The sequence below is a fragment of the Sinohyriopsis cumingii genome, chromosome 5, assembly GCF_028554795.1.
Source record: "Sinohyriopsis cumingii isolate HCF-2022 chromosome 5, ASM2855479v2, whole genome shotgun sequence".
Classification (NCBI taxonomy): domain Eukaryota; kingdom Metazoa; phylum Mollusca; class Bivalvia; order Unionida; family Unionidae; genus Sinohyriopsis; species Sinohyriopsis cumingii.
Window position 1 is genome coordinate 15,781,828 of NC_142965.1, and position 6,296 is coordinate 15,788,123.

At 33.7% G+C, this 6,296-nt stretch overlaps 1 long non-coding RNA gene across 1 annotated transcript; it reads right to left on the reverse strand.

Annotated features, from left to right (window-relative positions):
• Positions 1–789: 789 nt before the first annotated feature.
• LOC149798695 (uncharacterized) lies at positions 790–4,183 on the reverse strand. Its single transcript, XR_016420839.1, has 3 exons — positions 4,129–4,183; positions 2,254–2,461; positions 790–1,028 (listed from the first exon to the last, which is right to left on the reverse strand). It is a non-coding gene; the product is annotated as an uncharacterized LOC149798695 (long non-coding RNA).
• Positions 4,184–6,296: the final 2,113 nt, after the last annotated feature.

Sequence of the window (6,296 nt, forward strand, 5' to 3'; positions counted from 1 at the left end):
GAATATATTAGTATAGTCACGACCACTGGTTAGGGTTAACACGCTTCTTAATGATGTAATCTTGCATTTAATTAGCTGAACCTGTTATAAATCTATAAGGCATACGTGTTGTCCAATTTCGATCAAACTTGGATTAGAAGCATATATCATCAGGATCTTGGAACAGTTCGATAATCAGCTTTCCACTATTCTGGAAACCGTATTTTTAATTTGAGACTTGGAATATTATGAACTATTTTGATAATGAACGATCAGCATACATGTTAAAGAAGCGAGTTATTATCTGATTGGTTGAGTTTATTACCGCTCTGGACCCATCTGATCCGTTATTGATCAAATCTGAAATTAAGACTTCTATTATCAAGATTTCTTGGAGCTTGGTTGGTGTCCTTGGAGCGTAGTGTTTCCTTCACTCAAATCTAGGTGATAGACATGCGCGATTTATCGTCTTCGATTGCCTAGTGGTGCACTTACAAAACAGATATGTGCTATCAAGTTAAGGTTTCAAGGTTTCACCCATTTAAAGCTATTCAAAAGAAACACTTGATATGCAACATATTTATCATTCAGTGAATTATATTGGACCATTTTATATCACTATTAGTGTTAACAAGAGAAGAGCAAGGTTGTGTTATGCTTGTCTCCAAAGTTCTATTGCGAAGAAAGTTTAATAAAAGCAAGGCAAAATATGAACATACTAAACACCAATCTTTTTTTCAAGTACACTTGTGTCAATCAGGTATTGTTACATTTTCTTTTCTTCCAAATTTTGTTTGTGTTGGTCAAAAAATGAGATCTACTGATCCAGCGTATGTGTCATAACTTATTAGATATTTCTACTCGTATCGTCTATTTTAAGTTTTACACAGAATGCCACCTGGACATCGGACAAATTTTTAAAATTTTCTTCGTCTGCACAATCGCAATCAGCGATACAAAACACCTTTACAAGGTACTTTGAACAGGGAAATATATAATTTAAGTGACCTGGAAGGTGAACTGTGTTAGGTACACTGCTAAACTGCTAACTGAAAAGAAAAGAAAAACAGTATGTATTAGAAAATTAGCTGCAACCACAAACTATTTAAACATGTACAAATCAGCGTAACCCACGTACGTCAGTTCTGGAATTACAGAATCTCAAAGCTATTACACCTAATGGCAGTGCTGCAGCTATAGCTAGCGACTTTAGTTATATTAAATTTAATATGTTGTGATTTGTTTTGATTTTAAATTTGTTTTGTTTTATGTATACTAGTATTTTTTGTTGAGATCGTTTTAGGTCTCCAAAATAAAATAGAAACAATTGTTTCTATTTTGTATGATCAATGTATTCATCTAAAGCGGCTTGAAAAAGATCAAGTCACCAAAAAGTGACTAGTCAATCAAACAATCAATGACAATAAATACTCAAATATTAAAACTGCAATAAAACAATGAGGACATTTGTAAACCAAACCATTGTGGATGTTCCATTACTTTACACTTGTATACATAATGAAGCAGCCCTATCTAAAATGGTATATGAATTCGTTCGTTTTCTTTGTCAACATTTTATAGCTTGGTTTTCAGATCTATGTTGTCGATTGCATCAATAAATAAATAAATAAATAAATTAAAATTAAAAATAAATAAATTAAAATTAAAAATAACTAAATTAATTAAAATTAAAAATAACTAAATTAACTAAAATCAAAAATAAATAAAATTAAAATTAAAAATAAATAAATTAAAAATAAATAAAAATAAATAATAAATAAATTAAACATAAATTAAAATAAATGAATATATATATATATATATATATATATATATATATATATATATATATATATATATATATATATACACACGCACACAGCATATTTGTGGCCTTGGTTACAAGACAGTGGAAATGGACCAAATGTATAAAATACAGAGCGAGACCTTTCAGGACATGCATTAAAGAGCCGATCTATTGTCTATATCGTGAACGAACTATATAGCTGGCATTTATTCCACTTAAGGATATTCCATTATTCTGAACGAAAATCCGATCCAGTCTGGTTCGGTTTGGTGTTGCATCCTCCTAATCACTTCAAAATTTATTATTAATGGCTAACCGATTTTACCGTATTGCCTAATAGTCTTTGGTGCAAAAGGAAGTTGACAGGCATTACTAGTTGCATGGAGAAAATTCATAGATATGAAAGTATCAATTTTGAGCGAGTGTAAAATTTTGAAAAAACAATAGACCAATACAGGTTTTCGTACCTTGCTTTAGGAATTGCTGTCGAGGTTGTTCAGGGCCGACTAGAATCCTTTCATTTGCAAACAGCGTGCAGAAAAACTCGTGTTCAATTTCACCAACTTCAATTGAAATTCACTTTTCCTTGCCTCCGAATGGACTGTTCATAAGTGTCGGTGGCATTTCTTTGTCACTACATACAGTCTCCGTATAGCTTGTACACCCTATCAAAGTCTGGACAAAAAGTTATGGAACTACTTTTATTACAAGTTATTATTTCACACTCACTCCTAAATGGTGCAGGTACGTAATTGAAAGAAATAGGACATCCCTACAACCATGTTGTTGAGCCATTTCGTAACGGAGTACAATCCCCCACCCACCAGTACGGAATTGTGCATTACCAAAAGCCCTTAATCGTACAAATAAACTTACAAAAGCATTAAATTATTTTATCAAGAGAACATGCAAGTTGCGTTGAGGATTGGAAGGCCTAACATGGCCTGTAGTACGAAAAATGTGAAATATTTGACCTCTTAGTTTAAGATTAAAGCTACGCAGGTCTCCAAGGGATCCTTTAATATTCCCGACTGACGCGTTATACATGTTTAGGGCCTGGATAAGATTTAAATCGATATTCTTGGCTGGATTATCAACACACTTCATGTGACCGTAGCAGTGACAGGTAAGAAAGACGTTTCTTTAATGCATCTAACATTCAAGTTGAAACAACGTTAGTGTAACAATATGAAACGGATTAGGGTCAGATTATTACAATGAAGACACCAAGAATGACAAATGAAAATACGATGTTTATTTATAGATGATTAAAGATTGAAAAATCCTACTCCAAATTTGTACGTATAAATGCCAAGACTGGATTGTGGACACAATGATGAACGCCGAGTTAACACCGAGTTAACTGAGCAGTAACTGAAGTAATATAACGAATAATGATACGGTTCCAACTTTTACGAATTGTAAGATGTAATATAAAACGAACAGTCAAAAACAAATGAAATTAAAAATTAGAACAAGAAGAAACAATCATTCAAACAATGATATGCGAGTTTCAAAACAATGATATGGCTTCACTAAAATAGTGATACCTGGTTTCATAAAAATAATGACTGTTGCTCAAATAATGATAACCGATTTAATATAAACTGGGACACATCTTGCGGAGTCCAATTCATAAACACAAGGTAATTTCTGCCCCACCATACTGCCGGATAATCAAGAAGAAACCACGAATGGTACGCCCCTCAGACTACCCAATGATTTGTAAAACCTCTTGTTCCCTGCATAACCGTTGGTTCTGAAACTTTGTTCCCTCAACACGAAATAACCACCCTCTTCCTCAGGTCCAGCGTCACCGCTGACAGCAGCACACCGGGTATATACCAGCCCAAATTAGCACCACGGCTAAAACACCTACTATACGGTGCAAACACAAAGATTCAGCATAGTTCTGTCACTTACGCTCTATTGTTCCGTCGCCCCTTCAGCCCTTTACTTTTCAGCTGAAATTATAATATCTAAGCCCGTATAAAATTATTGACACGGTCATGTATAAATTGCAATGACGTTCGTGACCCATGCGCGTAAGTGGAGTTGATCATTTTATAAAAATCATCCGGACTGCCATATAAGTTTATCATAATAATCAGGTTCATATGTGAACCTCTATCTGACGAGAATCTTGCAATAACATTCTCTCAACCCTGAATTCATGCAACATTTATATGAATACAATCCTTCTGTTTAGTTATATACTGGTGAACCTGAAAACAAAATCTAACACTGCATTACACAGTTCGGAACTATAAAAAATGCACGATAAATATCAGAATAAAACAAGTCTATCCTATAATATAGATAAGAAAATACAATTCACATACCTCCACAGTTGGAGATATTGCGCCGTAAAGAGGACCGCTCAATTACAAGACTTTCCGTAATCTGTAGTTTGAATATTCGTACCTTTAGCCTATATGTAGATTGGTTATGTTCCAATGCATAGCCAGTGCGCTGAAGGTAGTATCGGTTTTCCCATCGTAAGCACTTCACTCGTGCAACATGAAGTGAACCGAACTCATTACGTGGAAACAATTATAGGTTACTACATTTGTATGGCAAAATATGAACGAGTTTTTCGGATGTAAATACTGCACGACCTTGGGAGTGCAGTATATCCATTTGACAAAACCAGTACATATTTTCTTATACAAAAATGCAGTAACCTTTTAATTATATGCTCATTTTCTTATTCTACCTAATGCTTAATTATATTAACAAAATACACCACAAGAAACAAAGTAACTAAATGTATGCCGTATTCTAAACTAAAAACACAAGCGCAGATTCATCATTACACAACAACAACATTATTACTGTGCACAGAACTCCGACCAGATACATTTGAACTTAGAAAGAAAATGGCGTGTCTAGATAAAATTGAAATTCGGAGTCATATTGTGAATGAATGCGCATTGCAACAACTTTTCCATTTGATCTGGAATGAATAGATTTTGGTATTTTGTTTCAATTCTACGAAATTTCGTGAGTATGGACTGGATTTTTATGTGACAATTCCACATGAAATACATCGGATTGAAGAAGCGAGGGAGAAGCGCGTTGACATCTGCAAATGTGTTTCTGTTTCTGTCATTGAATGTTTGAAATCATAATGTGTTAAAAATATGAAGTCTTTCAATTGCAATTATCAAAACGACGCTATGGAATTTAATGTTTATTTCATTTTGAGTGCGGTAAGGAGGATGTAATTGAACATATATTTGAAATTGCAGTACAATTTCGAAATGTGTAATCAAGGTTGAGAACCTATGACATTGCTCATGTAATTCTGATTTGCAGAACTTAGAAAGTACATTTTGAGGAAATTCCGGATATAAAACTGTAAGTATACATTTTGTCATTCTTATTACCAGCTAAAGAAGACAGTATATGCCTTGCAACTTGTATGTTATTTGTAAGGACCCTTTCTTGTGTCTACTGTATAGCTAGCCTAAACCAGAAACATTGTATCAAAAAAGTTAACGCGGAATGTGCCAAAGTAGCTGGTTTGTGGCAGGCCACGAAACATCTGCTTTACTTCATTCAGAAACAAATTTAATCAACCAAAACGTAAAGCGCCTACTATGCGAGTGTACATGATTTGTTTACAAATCAAAAGTGCTGGCATCTGCTTTCATTGTTTGTTTAAAATAGAAAGTAGTTCCTTTATGCACGTGAATGTAATATGAAGGTGTGCAGTATCGTAAAATACTGAACGATTCTGACAATGTAAAGTTAACAGACAATCGATGAGCATATAATAATGTATGATATAGATAAACTACCCTCAGGTAACGCTGTACATATATACGATACCCGAGTGCATTCTATTCCAAATATTCATAAACAATAAATGTACACAATTCTATGACATTTAGGATCATAGTAATATAATTTCGTACTGCTGTATATATGTAAATATGACCATATCACTAATAACCACGTAAAAGTTAAATTTTTTAAATATGAAAAACATTCCCTTTGTATATGTTGTGTGTATAGACCTGGAAGATGTCTACTAGCATATTTTCCAAATTCAAACTGTTCTATTTTGGGCGAAACTTGTAGTAGGGAAAACAATGAATGAAGTTTAGCAGCAGTGAGGGTGAACAGACTAATTTTGGAGCTAGTCTTCCTTGAACATTAAGCTTCATACGAAAAACAAATGAAAATACAAGGTCAATAACGTCAAACCGAAGCCTCGAATAGACCGACATTTTCTCTAGTTGGGTTAGCTCATTTTATTACTTTATCATTGTCGCTCGTGTTTTCAAATTTGTATGCGTGTTTGTTTACCCACCTGGACACTCATTGTTGGTCATTTTGAACTTAATCATATCCATATTCCCTGAACACCAAGTCTGATGAATATTTCGCAGAGTATGTGTATCAACTCCATTAAACACAACTAAAATATTGCAGTTATCTCTGATTACTTTAATTATTTGTGTATATCGCTGAGTAACATAAATCACGTCTGAGTTTTAGTGTC